Source organism: Pseudochaenichthys georgianus, chromosome 10 (assembly GCF_902827115.2).
Source record: "Pseudochaenichthys georgianus chromosome 10, fPseGeo1.2, whole genome shotgun sequence".
Taxonomy (NCBI): Eukaryota; Metazoa; Chordata; class Actinopteri; order Perciformes; family Channichthyidae; genus Pseudochaenichthys; species Pseudochaenichthys georgianus.
This window is the reverse complement of record NC_047512.1, coordinates 7,308,001-7,324,085: the sequence shown is the minus strand read 5'-3', so window position 1 is coordinate 7,324,085 and position 16,085 is coordinate 7,308,001.

Below are 16,085 nucleotides of genomic sequence, written 5' to 3'. Positions count from 1 at the left end.
TGGGTTCATGTGGTGTTTACCCTGTGATTCATGGCTGTCTGCCTAACAAGAAGGCTTGATCCTGACAACCACAGTGCACTTTAATAATCCCTGGAACACAACTGGGGTAGAATGTCAATTTAAAGCATGACTAATTTAGCCTTGTCCGCCTCAAGGGAGGGGAAATCACAGCAAATATTGGGCGAATAGTAATTATCGAGGAAGATAATTTAATGATTTCTTCACAAATTTGAGGCATTGGTTCTGTTTGATCAAGTAAGGCTTACAGTTCAAAACAAAAGCACCTGACAACTGGTTTAAAGAAGGCAGGATGATAAACAGCAATTACCACGCCGACTGTGATAGAGCCAGCATTGCGGGGTCACTCACCGCCTCTTAAGCACATGTTTGTGACAAAGTTCTCAGAGCATGACTGTAAATCCACAACTGAGGGGAGAGCGCTGCAGCGAGCTTGATGTGGCCACCTGTGACTCACAAGGAGGTGGGGATGTATCTCTGCTCATGGCAAAGGGAAGATACACTTTTGTTTTAAAGAGGACTTTTATCATGAGTCACAAGAATAGGGAAATAAATAAGTTATGGCTGCAGGCCAAATGTTGGATGTGTCAGCTATGCACTTGTCTGGACAACCAGTGACATTGGCAGCTGGCCAGGAGTCAGAGGGAAATATTTATTTTAGAAATGTAAACTTATTTAATGGCACAAAAGAAAGCCCACTAGACCAAAAACAATTCTTTTCATACATGGAATCTGACTGACAAAAGGGATTTAAAAGGACCTACATGGAAGGACTCCATTGGCTTTGTCTCGCACTGAGAACCTGATTGTTTACATTGTTTATCCATATCACTGTTTAGTTGTTAAGCTGTTGGAAGGTTTGGCACCAAATTCACATCCAGTACAACCATCGTTTGGAGAAGAGAAGTCTCAGACAAGGTGCCAACAAAACACTTCCTCTGTAGGACGCTTTGCAGAGTTAGGGTTGGTTCACACCATTTCAACATATCGGTTTTATTTGTCTTTTTTTAAACCAAACAATAAAAGTATTGTAAGTAGTTTGATTTTGGATTATTCAAAGTAAGTGGGAATAGGAATTTGCGGAGGATTCAAAAGATATCTAGAATCAGTCAATGCTTTGAACACAAAAAAGTCAACTCCAAATATCACAAAACCGAACTGAAATGTAACCGCATGGCAAGAAACTTGGAAAACACGGACCCTTTAAAAAGGAAGAGAGTTCAGATGTGGATTGAAAACTACATTTTCACACCATCACTCAAAAAAGTTGGTGCTCCCGACAAATTGCAAATTGCCCGCTGACACTATATGAAGAAGAAAAAAAGATAAAACAGCGAGAATCAATCAAAAGCAGTATGCTGCTGGTCGAGCATGACAAGAGTGAGCTTTATGAATGGGGAGAGCTGTTTCTCAGTCCAGTTTCTGAGGCACGGAGGAGGGGAGGGGGGTGAGGCGAGGGGGGTGGGGGCAGCCACTCAAGAGTTGGGATAAGGTTACCCACAGAGATTAGCTGACAAGAGTGAGGGAGTGAGAAAAACAAGCAAGCAAGTTAAAGGTCTTAGTTTACCTGGCTTGCTGTGCTTGGCAGCCAATGAGAGTGCTTTGAAACCCAGATTCGCCTGAGATGTTCCTCGGCGGCCACATTGGCCAATTCTGTTCAGATTTCATGAATACAAATTCAGAGCTACAAAGTGGCGAATGATGTTATTTCGACGACTCCCAGACTCCTTTCAAGTCTTTGAATTTGAACCTCGCCGCGTCCCCGAGCAGCAATGCGTGTCTGTCCGCAGCGACGGGACTGTGGGAATGTCACCGAGGATATCTCATTGAAGCTAGAGGAGGAGGCATCTGAAGGCGGGCGAGCGCTCAGCGGTTCAAAGGGCCCGAGCAGGCATTTAGGGCTCCACAAAAGAACTTGGCAGATCAGTAAGTGAAGCCCAATGTACTACATTAGTGTCAGGACCCCCTCCGCGTCCCTCCCACTTTGCACTTTCATCTCTGACACGGACATATTGACTTAAAGGAAAGGAGGGGTGCCAGGGCCCGCCGAGGAAGGGTGGGTAGTGGCGGTGGGTGTCAGGGGGGGGGGGTATATGTGTCCCATTCAAATATCAAGGTGAGGCGATTGATGCCCAGGGGTGACCACTGACTCATATAAGCCACCCAGAAGCCTTTTTCTTTAACTAGAAGTCACAGGCCGACAAGCGTGTGAGACCCAAACGGGACGGCCCTCTTCCTCTCATCTCACGGAAATCAGCCTCACCCCATTAGTGTATGCTGACCCCACCCCAACCCCCCTCTCCAAACACACACCCACTTCCCTTTTCACACTGTGGGTGATGCCCTTCCGCGGGGCTACTGAAGTCCAACGGTTAACGTGGGTTTGGGTCGTGACGGGGTCGCGACACCTTGACATTGCGGAGGGTGACAGAGAGAGGAGCCAGAGGAGGGGGGGGGGGGCTATTGCCTGCTACCTCGGAGACCTTTCAAGTCTTACCTAAAGGAGAGGGAGGAGGAAATAAAAAAAAGCGGGAAGTGTTTTAGTAATTTGTCCCCCGTCACACGTTGTTTGCATGGAGTCATTAAGGGCCATTTAGGTTCTGCCTTGAAGGGAAGAGGCCAGAGCATTTGGGTGCGGGTGCTCGTTGGGAGAGAGGCCGTGGGAGTGAAGGGTGAAAATTAAAGCGTTGCTCTTCAACAAATCATCCCTGTAAGCGCCGCGTACATGCAGAACATATTACCGTCTCCATTGACTCGGGTCGCCTGTTTGACATTAATGGTGATTTGCTCCATGTCGTCCAGCGGGGAGTTGAAAGTTGTTGCTCTCTTGTTGCTAGTTGCTAACACGTGAAACAACTTTATGTGACTACACGAGTTTTGAAGACATCACTAAACTATTCTCGCTTGGATGAGATCTTTGGCCATTGTTCAGCGCAGAGTAACTGCCAACATGTGTCACCGTGCTCCAAGTGAATAACAATCGGCCGACAGACCCCATGTGTTTTCGGGTTTTGGCCGGTGGTCGACAGATACATGTCGAATCTCCTGGATGAGCAGAGGTAATCGAAAAGTCTCGTTTCGCTTCTCGGACTTGTGCCTTAATGACATAATAAGCCTTCGGAGCGGGGTGGACTGGTGGTGAGCGTTTGGGAAGTCAAATGATGTAAGTGTTCTTTGTCAGCTTCTTTTCCTCCCTGAATTGAACGACCCCATAATTGTTTTTCTAGGACTGCCATAATTACCACATTAAGTGGCTGGTTGTTTTGTAACGTGGCGTAAAAGTGCTTTGAGACTCACAAACTGGCCAGAGGCTTTGACTCATTCACACGAAGTGAGGAGGAAAGTAACTAAGTAAATGTACTCAATTACTTTACTGGAGTAATTCCCTGTTATGCTACTTTATACTTCTACTCCACATTCATAGGCAGTTATAGTACTTTTTACTTCAGTGTAAACATGTAACACTCATAGGTACTTTAAACATGATGTGCTTATATGATTTGATGCAGTGATGTATTATATCGCCCTGAGATTGATAAAAACAGGATCATATATTAAAAGAGTCCTTTTACTTTTGATACTGTAAGTAGTTTTAGCTAAGTATGCACTTCTACGAAAGTAACATTTTGCATTCAGGACTTTTCCTAAAGTGAAGGATCTACTTCTTCCACCTCTGGTTATCATTAAAACAGTAATTAAAACCCGTAGCTGCCCTGCTGTGTTTTAAATGCATCTTCCTGCCCTGATGAATGGCACTTTATAGATCTCATTAAGGACACAAAGGCCCCGCGCCGTAAATCAGAAATCAGCTTTGAAACACATTAGAATCAAAAGGATGTCGAAGCCCACCAAGAGTGCGACCCGGACTCACCCGCATGATTTGATGAGGACTTTGATTTGAAGTCATTACCTTCATGTTAGGGGTGAGAAGTACTAAGTGAGTGTTCAAAGGCGAAACCTGTCAGGCTAATGTTGATCTGATTACTGCTGTGTGTCTGAAAGCACTTCCTCAGGTGCAACTGGGCTGTTGTGCGGCTTGTTGTGGCAACACACTGGTCTCATCGTGTGTAACTCGTCCAATTCAATTATAACAATGTCGTTTTGAAAATGATGGAAGACTATTGAATTATTAAAAAATTAACCGTTCTATTTATGATGTTTTTTCCGAATAAATCCAACAATGTTCTCTTTTTTGATTAAGGAAAACATCGTTTTGCAACTATATTATCGACTGTGTGTGTTTTTAAATATGTATTTGAATGAAAAAAGAGGAAATGTAAGAGAATGTTGATTTTGCTCCAAATGAATGACTTCCTTTTTGCCAAAGAAAGTGTCCAAACCTGAGGACACCGCCTCATTAAAGGGGTAGGTAATTCACTCAGAAACACTTTGTTATATTCCATGGAATGCTCTTAACACCCCGATAGCAATGAATACATTAAATGCGGTTGTGTATTTTCAAATTCTAGCGCACTCGAGCTGGTTTCTCCATTCATGCCTTTAACTGGATGAATGCAAGGCCTCTCATTTAACCACAAACGGTTTACATTTATTTTTAACATACTTTTTGGCTTTAAGAAGACGTGCTTCGTGACGGTTGCTGTAGGGCAGGGGTGTCAAACTCAAGGCCCGGGGGCCAAATCCGGCCCGCGACTTCATTTCATGCGGCCCCACAAGAGCTTGCAAGAAATATGATATGTTTATTATGCACGTTGCCAGTAAACTACATGTCCCACAATGCATCTCAGAATTTGACTTTAATTTTTTTAAATGTAACTTTTCTTTCAAAATGTCACTTAATTTTTTTTATTTTGACTTTTCTTTTTAAATCATTTTGTGACATTCTCACTGAAGAGACTTGCAATAACTTTCCCTCGACTTCTGCTTTCAGGCGTAGTTAATTATGAAGTTATTACCCTATCCGATAATAATCCAAAGCAGAGGCAATAATGTAATATATAATACATTATTTTATATATATTAAATATTCATATATGCATTTTTATATAGTCTTACAACCGGCCCTTTGAGTGCAACCATAATGCTGATGTGGCCCGCGATGAAATTGAGTTTGACCCCCCTGCTGTAGGGTAATAATACACATTCTACGTGAACCTAAGGACCCAGGTTTCTGTTTTGCCGAGAGACAACCCCAATTGGGAGAAATACAAGGGGTCAGTAAGTCCACGATAAAACGCCCGATGCGCCCCCTTACAATTTAAGTTCAACAATAAGTCGCACTGGAGTGCAGCTGCTGCACACAAGTCCTTTTCCCAGTCAGGAAAGGTCCCACCGCAGTTTGGAGTCCCTCCTTGAGCTGCCTCTGCTCTGCTAAGCTAGCCTGAACCTGCAGTTCCACTCATCCTAATCGCTGAGCCCAATCCATTCCCCTGTCTAGCACCTCTTCAGAGGCCGCTCGCCCCTTTGTTCTGACAATACACAAACGACCATTCAAATGGAGGGACTCTGTAATCAGTGAAATACTAGCCTCTGGGCTTTGTAGAATAGAAGGAAAAGGGAGGGAGCGAGAGAGAGAGAGCAACATAGAAAAAGAAAATCCAACCATGACCAATCAACTCTAACTACCTGTCTGGCTTTTTAGCTGCAGATGTTATTTGGCATACAGGGGGGAAAATGTGCCCGTTCCAGATGTAAGATGTACAAAGGGAAGGCAGGCTGGTACCTCCACCCACCGGACCCTTCCACACCCATCCAGCTTTTGATATGGCTGTTTCTGCTCTTGCATACGGCATTTCTTTCTAATAAATACCGCACGCTGCATTTAGACAGTAGAGAGATAACACAAAATATGATTGATTGCAGTCTCACTGTCAAAGCATGCGCTGGATCCTGTGGTGCTGGATTTCACCTGGAAATGTTTCTGGGGCATGTATTCCTGTACACAGATATTCATATGGATGGTTTGTGTGATCCATTCCTGGAAAATACTAAATACTTGAGAGAAGGCTTTGGTATTAGAAATGCAGTCAGTCTAAACATTCATACACCCTGAAACGTCAAAAGTACAATATAAGAATATCTGATATGTGCACTTTCATTCAGCACCATGCAATAATAAAAAGTTAGCTGGGTATTTCAGCGTCTTAAACCATCTTGGATGAGGTGACTTTTGCACTGAACCCAGGTGGAATAGTTTGCTTTGTTGTATTTGTGTATTAGGTTCACTTAGTTTCACCCTGATCCACAATAAACAAGGCAGGGCCTGTCAACAAAACTCTCATGGGTCAGCGGGTTGTTTATTGAGCAGAGGATCGGTTACCTGTAGGGTGTTGTCGTCCGCAAAGAAACGTGTTTTTCTTTAAATTATTTGCCTGTGATTTCAAATCAATACTAATGAAACCAATGTACCTTGAAAGTGACCATATCGTGGTATTTCAAGACTTTCCCGGTGGTCAATTTAAAAAAAGAACATTATGTTGTTGCTGTTATTTAAAGTCAATCGACTACTTTGTCGGAACATTTGTATTGTATTGGAAATGTGTGTCTCCGTGTCATAACTGGTAGCATAAATAAATACATTAGGAACATGAGAAAAGGAGCAGCTAAGCTTAAATAAAAGCAGTCAAACCAGTGCATCAGGTTAGAGCCAATTGCAGTGTTGGTAGAACATGTGTTGTGGGTCAAGAAATGCACGAGCTCAAGCAAAATGAAGTGAGGGAAGCGTTGCCAATTGTAAGTCATCCCTCCTCCATACTCCGCTTGTGAAATCCATGTTTAAATCATAACTTCTCCAGCCCTGAAGCTTTGCCTACCAGGGAGGGGAGGAACACATGGTCGATCTTGTGTCCGTGTCTTCAAGAGGCACTTCCAACTTCTATAGGTTGAAACACTTAGCATAAAGTAGTATCCTATTCCTGCATTTCCTCCTACCTAGTGGTTAGGACATAGAGTGACAATCGAATACTTGAAGTATCATTTTAATGTTTAAATGTTTTTATTTTTTCATGTTTCAAATAAAGAAACAAAGTTGCATTTTTTGGTTTGCTTTTATCTCTTATTGCAAGTCATGCTCGTACCCAGACACTCAAGACAGATCAAACCAACACGGAGGCGTGTGGTGCAGTGGGTTGTGCGTTGGTGTTTGGATCAGGTTCAAACCCCACTGCAGTCAGCGTGTCGTTGTGTCCCTGAGACGCTTCACCCCAAACTGCTCCTGTGGGGATTGCCCACAGCACTGAGCATGTGAGTCGCTTTGGATAGAAGCGTCTAACAAGTGACATGTCATGTAATGTCATGTGTGTGAGGGTTAGTTCAAATGAAAGCATTGTCCCTTGTTAAAACGTTGCAGAGAATAAAAGGGAAGCGGGAAGAGATGTTGAGAGAGAGAAGCTGCAGGTGCACTCAGAGCTCGGGGGCTCAAGTCATTACATGATATCAGCTTTTTGAAGTTAGGGAAGTGACAAATTACCTTGTTGAACCGCACGGGTTTGAGTGAGGCTTGTCCGTCACATCATGATAGAATTGCTGCCGAGGGCTGCAGCTGATCTCGGACAGACAAGTGCGACAAAGACACATGTGCTTCCAGTTGAAATAAACTGGTAAACTACAAAGGAAGTAGACTTCTACCTGTGGTCACGTTAATGTAACCGTTTGTAGGATACATTTTTTGTGAAATAATAATTGGTTAGAACTGTTTTCATAAATGAATAATCCCCACATGTGCCTTGTCTTCCATCGGCCCTGTCCTGACTTAAACACCATAAAGGCACGTCAAACAAGCGAGACTTGTGATATTCAGAGTCACATCAGACCATGCTGCGACCTAAGCCTAACCCTATAGGGAGCATTTGAACTGTGACCTCTGACAGAAAGCTCGACAAGATCCCCTGAGTCTACTGGCTCTGCTCCTCCACCGAGGCCTTCTGCTCAACAAGATCATTACTTCTCTGTAGAGAACCATTTTAGCAATGTCCCTTCTTCCTGAATGTAGTCAGACTCCAGTTTGTTAGAACTCCAGCGGGGCCAAACAAAAGCACTTTTTCTAGTCTTCCTCAAACACTTATGACCCACTTAGTTCTTAGTACAGTATTGATCAGGGACCTTCTGGAACCGTGGCTGGCGCATCCGCACTGGACACATTTGCCCCACACTTACAGTCCTGTGGCGTGCCCACCACCATGAAAGCAACACACTACGACCCGACTCCAGTGGTCTCAGTGGCACACCAAGGCCTCCAGGTGCGCCTGCTACCAGACTTTAAACCCGTCCGACACCCAAACTTGACCCAAGGTCAGGAAAGCTTTCACAGGGCAGCAGCCACTTCTTGTTTCGTTGGGCTTAACCCGCCCAGGCCCCCCCCCCTAAGCCTGACTGCAGAAGGGAGGCCAGGTTTCACTTTTCTGAGCGAGTTTCACACCTAGCTTAAGAGCTGCTTTTAGGCAGCCTCTTCGGACAATAGGATCAGAGTTAGGGGCTTCGTGATGGCATTCTTTAAAGAGTTAGGTACCCTACTGATAATAAGGGATGTATTAATGACCAAGAGCAATAACAAGTATTACTTCCTTCAGAATGTAGACGAAATACAGTTTGAGTGATTTTAAGAAGGTTTCATAAGTGTAAATGTTGAAGCAGCCTAAGATGTTTCAACATGTATTCATAATATTAAACCATCAATATCTAGTTTGAGGCAAGGCAAGTTTATTTATATAGCACCTTTCAACACAAGACAATTCAAGGTGCTTTACAAAATGGAAAGGCATTCAGACAAAGGCATTTAGAAACAGTCATTTAAAAAGAAAAGATAATAAAAAAACATTAAAAGAAAAAGTACATGAATAAAAAGTTACAGTGCAGTTTAAGATATGAATAGTTCACACAGAAGTTCCACTTTACTGATGCCTTTCTTTAAGGCTTCTCCGAACATGAGCTGTGTGCGCTTGTATGGCACATACGTCCCGAGCAGCACACACGGAGAAAGCAGCCAGGACAAAGTCCCCAGACACTGGTTCCCTGGGGTTACTAGCCCCAAATGTTCATCAACCAAAAACGAAACACAACGGCTCAGTTTCAATTAAAAGCAGCGACAAAAAGAAAAGTCTTCAGCCTGGATTTGAAAGTAGTCCGAGTTGCAGCGGACCTGCAGGTTTCTGGGAGTTGGTTCCAGATGTTTGGAGCATAATAACTGAACGCTGCTTCTCCATGTTTAGTTCTGACTCTGGGGACAGAAAGCTGACCAGTCCCTGGAGACCTGAGAGATCTGGATGGTTCATAGTTTAGCAGGAGGTCAGAGATGTATTTTGGGCCTAAACCATTCAGCGCTTTATAAACCAGCAGCAGTATTTAGAAATCTCTTCTTTGACACACAGGAAGCCAGTGTGAAGGTTTGAGGACTACAATCAAAATGTTTCACACGATAAGTCTTTACAACAAGGTAGGCCCTTATCAAGGGAAAAGGGGATTTACAAGAACATTAATCGGCCGTACAGCAGGATCCAAAAATGCTCTTCTGGCTTTAACATTTTGGATGAATAACACGAGGTATTTTGGCTTAAAGTAATCCAACGGGGCCTTGACATATTGCTAGTTAGGATTTAACCTTTTAATTTCCTGTTTGAAGGCTCAAATGTTCTACTATGTTTTAAGTCAAGTGCTTCAGAGCGTGGTACACTCAAACAAGTCCAGGTCATAGTGATGGTTACCAAACATGACAGAGTCTAATTCAATTAAGCAACTAGACTTTTCTAAGAAATCTGAGCTGCCACTGTGCTCTCAGTCATACGCCTTCTGATTCTACGTTTGCTGAACAGAAATAACAACATATTTTCCGACTATATATCCACACAGATGTTTTATAGGTCGCTCTACAGTACATGGCAACAAAAAAAATCAAAGCTACTTTTCCAAAAATCGTCATAATCATAGGGAGATCATAGGGAGATAAAAATGTGGGAGATGAGGCCACAGAAAAAAGGTGAGTTCTCTTTAGCAACGACTAAGCCCTCAAACTCCCCCTGATCCGAGTCTGACTCCGAGAAGCCTCTCCTCTATGTCAGAGGGAAAAAGTTTGTGGGCAGAGGAATGCAGCTCACATCTTTGCCATAGCAGCAGGAGAGGTAATGCGCTCGCATGTTGGCGCTTGTCGAGGCGAGCGCACCTCCCTCTTCTGTATTAATAACCGCATGTCCTATCGCTGTACCAACTGGGCTGTGTTTTACTGGGCCAGGATCCTAGCTTACGGGAAGGTGGATGATGAACTCCCCCACCCCTTCCTCTAATTTACACAATTACTTCCCCTGATGTCTGTTTCGCTAAAGTGCTCTCAGTCCCTGAATGAACAACCCTCGCACATCCACACCCTGTCATCCCCTACATGTTGCCCATAGCAGCTAAACAAATATGAATACAGCACTTGAGATAATTGGACAATAGTGTACAAAGTCTTCATTCACATATAAATAGACTATAAATAAGTAAAAATAGCTCACAAATCCTGACGGGCGAAGAGTTGTCTGCTTTTTTGTGAAGGAAAATGTTTACATAAGCGCATCAACCCGTGACAATTGACTTCTACATAGAAGGAATTGTTATTAAGATACAGTCAACTGTCAAAATGTTGCCGTGAAAGAGAAAATCACTGGTGATGACAATGATGGCTTCCTTTTCGTCTAATATAAACATACCAGCATGATCGCTTTTTCCCCCTCAGGGCAAAGTCATTGTTCCATTTTGAAAGCTCTCTGAAATGTTCCCTTGATATTTGTTCCCCTGTGTTCGTTTATTTGCTTGTATCCAGGTGATGTGCCAACCTGTCACATCAAGCACAGACGGCCTTATTTCCTCAGAGCAAAGGTCAAAACAATTGTCATGGGAGGGATGGGCGTCTACGTGTTGGGGGGTGGAGGACTAGTTTTAGTTTGATGTGTTACAAACTACCCGAGGGAACAGACACTTTAAGAAAACATGCTCACTCCAACATGCCAGGGATAGGCGGTTTGACATCTTTTCAGATATTTTCTGAGAGATCTATTTTCTAATGAAAAAAAATCATGGATCTCTCGAGACATATGAATATATTTCCTATAAAAAGACTGTTCGTGTGTCAATTGAAATGTTCCTGGCTAGGGCGGTGGTGGCGAAGTCGATAGGGACTTGGCTTGGTAACTGGAATGTCACCAGTTCAAGTCCCGGCAAGACCAAGTGCTACCGAGGTGTCCCTGAGCAAGGCACCGTTCCCCACACTGCTCCCCGGGCGCCGTTCAAAATGGCAGCACACTGCTCCTAACACTAGGATGGGTCAAATGCAGAGAAACAATTTCCCCACGAGGGATTAATAAAAGTCCATCTATCGAATGCTTCAGGACACAAAAGACACAATCTTAAAAAATACAACATTTGGCCATCCGTCCAAATCATGTTAAGTCAAAGTACATGGCTGATAAAGGGTTTGGCGCAGTGGTTAGAGCGTTGGTCATCAGATCAAGGGGCGTTGGTGAACTCCAGTTCGAATCCCGCCATCGTGTCCTTGGGCAAGACACTTTACCCGCATTTGCTCCTTTGGGTAATGTCCGCAGTAATGACTCTTACATGTCTAATATGTGTAATGTGTACTTGTAAAGCACTTTGAGCACCTGTAAAAGCGCTCTAATTAAAAATGTAATGCATTATTATTATTATTACTATTATTATTATTACTTAAAGGTGGGGTAGGTAAGTTTGAGAAACCGGCTCGAGATCGCTAGAATTTGAAAATACACAACCGGAGAAAATCTGCCACTTCCTCACAGAGCCCCTCCTCCAACACACACGAACGCGCACATGACCAATGAGGGCACGAGATAAGTTTGTGCCCCGATGGAAGGCTGACAGGCAGGTAGGCCATCCAGTTGGATGGTTGTACTTTTTACAGTATTACGGCTTCTACAGATGAAATGTTTTTATGGATTTTTTGTCAAAGCACTTCAGATATTCATTGCTATCGGGATGTTAAGAGCATTCCATGGAATATAACAAAAAGTGTATCTCGAGCCGGTTTCTAAAACTTACCTACCCCACCTTTAAGTCCAACAAAATCCAAGTTATCTTTCACTGCCACTTGGAGCCGCCAAAGTGCAGATTCGACAACATGAAGAAATATTTTTCTACACATCTGCATGTCCCATTTTGGCGGACAAACACGGATCTGCTTTCCAACTTCACCCTTTCTTATAATAACACTTTTCACCCTTACTGTACTGTACTCAACCGCAGAATTATTATATAGTATTAACACATGTTAACAACACCTGTTGTCGTGAAGTGAGGTTTTTACAGACTTTTGGGTCGTGAGAAAAAAGAGGGCGGAAATGTACATGCCTGCAGAGACATGACCTTACATTTCTTTCCACCAGAGATGAAAATATTGTCCTCAATTATATTTCCTGCAGGTAAAACAACTACTAATGCATTAAAACAACACCTGAACAATAATAGTTCACACTTAAATAAATATATAACAACACAAAGATTTATAAGGTGACATTACTTACACCATGATAAGTACAGTGGGTTTAGTCTGACATCCACCAGTGCTTTTAGCTATCAAAACTGGAGTAGTAAAAATGCAGGCTGAGGCGTTGTGAGTGGAGTGTCAGTCTGACAGTAGTGTTAGCATTCCCCGAAGGCAGTTTAAAGAACAGTGTAGGATGCGGTTGCATAATCTGTGCCTCGGCTTCATGGAAAAGAGGGCCTGGTCTTTAGGAGAGATATACTGACACTTCCAAGACGTCTGGGAGAAGCATGTGGAGTAATCCTCCTGGCAGCAACACAGGTGATTGTATCAAATAGTAATGTGTGGCTTAATTGATACTAGTTGCTACACGCCATATTAACAAAAGGAGGTGAAGAAGAAGTGGTGATAAAATACATCTGAATGTTATCATTAATTTTGAGTGATTGTTCCTTCAAGCACATGTGAATAGTGAGAACAGATTGTCAAGATCGTTTTGCTTCATTTATAAATAGCTAAGCCGCAATGACCTTTGACCTGGATGCAAGTTTCTTTTTGATCAAAAGTTCCCTGGGAGTATGTTGTGTTCTCATCTTGCATTTTAGTCAATTTATTTCACATTAACATATATTATCAGTCTGGAGGAAACTTTACATGCACACACAACACGATGTAACACAGGAAAGAGAAAGCCCTAATAAGCGTTAAAGAGCCCCTTTATAATCAATTAAAAGGTTTTTCTGTGTTTTGCTTACAAAACTTTATAATTCACTTATTTTCCACTTCTTCTCCTCGACAAATATTGTTGTTTGTGTCTCTAAACCTTTGATAAAAACTCACATGCCAAGGATGTTTTATTCGTGCTAAATTGCCCCTGAAGATTACAAATGATTCACTGTGGATGAAAGACTATTTAATTCACCCCCTCTACCAACATACACATTATCTGGCTTTAATAAGGCAGATGGCTGATTGAGGCTATTTCATACAAAACTGCGCTTCAATCAGACATTCTTCATAGGGGGCATACACTCAGTCACAAACAAAACACACCTGTTCTAAGAGCGAGTGAGCGAGCACACACACACACACACACACACACACACACACACACACACACACACACACACACACACACACACACACACACACACACACACACACACACACACACACACACACACACACACACACACACACACACACACACACACACACGCACACACACACACACACACACACACACACACACACACACACACACACACACACACACACACACACACACACACACACACACACACACACACACACACACACACACACACACACACACACACACACACACACACACACACACACACACACACACACACACACACACACACACACACACTGGGGAAGCGATGGTCCTCAGAGGGAGGCGTCTCTGACTGACCTTCCTGTCCCATATCGTGTGACTGCAGGATTAGAGAAAAGGTCGATATTTCCCTAATGTTGTGTTTGGCTGCCACATGTACTGCCGTGCTACCAGCAGCCTCACATGCACACACACACACCTGCACACACACCTGCCCGGTCCCTGAGAGCTGTTACTGGTACACCGAGGCACTAACAATAACAGAATAAGAAGCACCATTAAGGGGTCGGTTCACAAGAATTACTAAAGTAACACATATTCTCACGTATAGCTGTTAGGGCATCGAGCCATCCAGACACTTTTATTATCTCAAGTGGAATTAAACTCGGCAAATGTCAATAGTACTTTGCATCCCTGAAATACACAGGTCAGAGAAGCTGTGGCTCAGGAGGGAGACAGTGGTCCTCTATCTAGAATGTCAATGTGTCGTTGGGCAAGATACTGAACCCCACATGGCGACATTGATGGCAAAGATGGCATCTGTGTGAATATGGCCCTATTGCAATGTTTCTTTTGTCAGAGAAATGCTCATTCTTAACCACGGTTATGAAAGGTTACGACAGTTCCTGCTTTGTCGAACGAGTGAAGAGTTCGTACCAAAGTTTGCCGCTGTATCCAACACCTTAGGAAAGGGAGCTTATTTACTGGAGACGGTGGTTTAATCTATTCTCAGTGGAAGTGTAGGGGTCAGTTTGGAATTGGCCTAGTATTCTCCCTGAACAGGTGGTACCTTGTGTGGCAGCCTCTGTCTGGATGTGTGTGAATGCTGACTTGCAAATGTCAAATGCTTAACAAATACAGTCCATTCACCAAAGCAAAATCATATTCTCACCTCCCTTCTCTTGCGTGAGACATGCACACAATTATAATTTCTCAAGTGGAGTCGAACTCTGCAAGTCTCAAAACTGATTTTTTTTATGTATGCATCACTGAGGTACACAGGTCAACTTGTAGGCCTATTATTATTTATATATACCCGTTTGCGCTTTGGGATTCTGCAGTGTGTGTGTGTGTGTGTGTGTGTGTGTGTGTGTGTGTGACATTACCTCCAGGCTGGTTCAGTCTAACCCTGGACTGGAATTCGAGTCGACCACAAAGGGGGGATTTCCACGTGCCGTCTTGTTTGGAACATAAAACGGTGCGTCATCCCGTGGCTGTATCCGCCTCACTTCCTCGCGGCAACAGGCGTTCAGCTGGCTGTGAAGTAATGCTTGACTCACACTTCAGGTAAGCGCTTAATTAATTGATATCATTAGGAAGTCTTTGAAGTTAACGTCTGGGCTTCAGTGCCATCCAGTGGTGATATCAAACATGGGCGGTGATTGAAATTAAAGGGAAGGTTCGCAATTTTTTCAAGAATGTCTTAAAATGATCCTTGCATGCATTACTGTCAGGTGCTTCAATGGTTTATCCACTTCATGGAGGCCAGGAAAATATAATGTATTACAGATATTTTAATGTTTTGTCCTCCATTGCCAACATAGAATATGCGTAAGAGAGTAATATCTTGACATTGGATTTAATCCGGTGGAAGAATAACGCTGTATAATAATGTTTTTAACTGAAATGAGTTTCCCCTGAATTATTTTATTCTAAACATATCCTCAGAAGGAAATGTTAAATTGTGTTATTTTGCTAATGAGGAAAAAATATCCAGCTTGATCTTTTTTGTCTTCTTTCTATAACCAATGAGAACATAATGGGAACAGATTCTGTGTTGCAAACATGTTAAATGTATGTGAAAATACAATGCTGCCAAGGATGCTTTTTAACAGTTGCCATGTGCTGCAATTACACGTCTCGTCTACTTGTAACTCTGAAGTTTAGGCAGCAGAATAATGCAGTCAAAAATCTAATAAACTGCAAAACACCAGCTTAAAACCTACGAACATGCAATTTCACAAAATGGGTCAATGGTATATGAACGTTAACAGTCTATGAAGTGATGAGGCTTAGTGTGCTTATCGCTTCTTCTTTGGTCATGGTGGCGTTTCATCTGTATAATATTAAATATGACATTAAAAAGTGGTCAATAACCTCCTGTCGAATCATACGGAGGCACTGAGGAGCCTCCGAGTTGTAGATTTTAAGCAGCCTGTCCACTCACATGTATCCTGTCTGTCCCTCAGAAACACAGCTAGCTGCTGTGATGATCCACCTCTCTTTAAAAAGGAGGAAAGTAAAAGTAAAAGTTACCCTGAC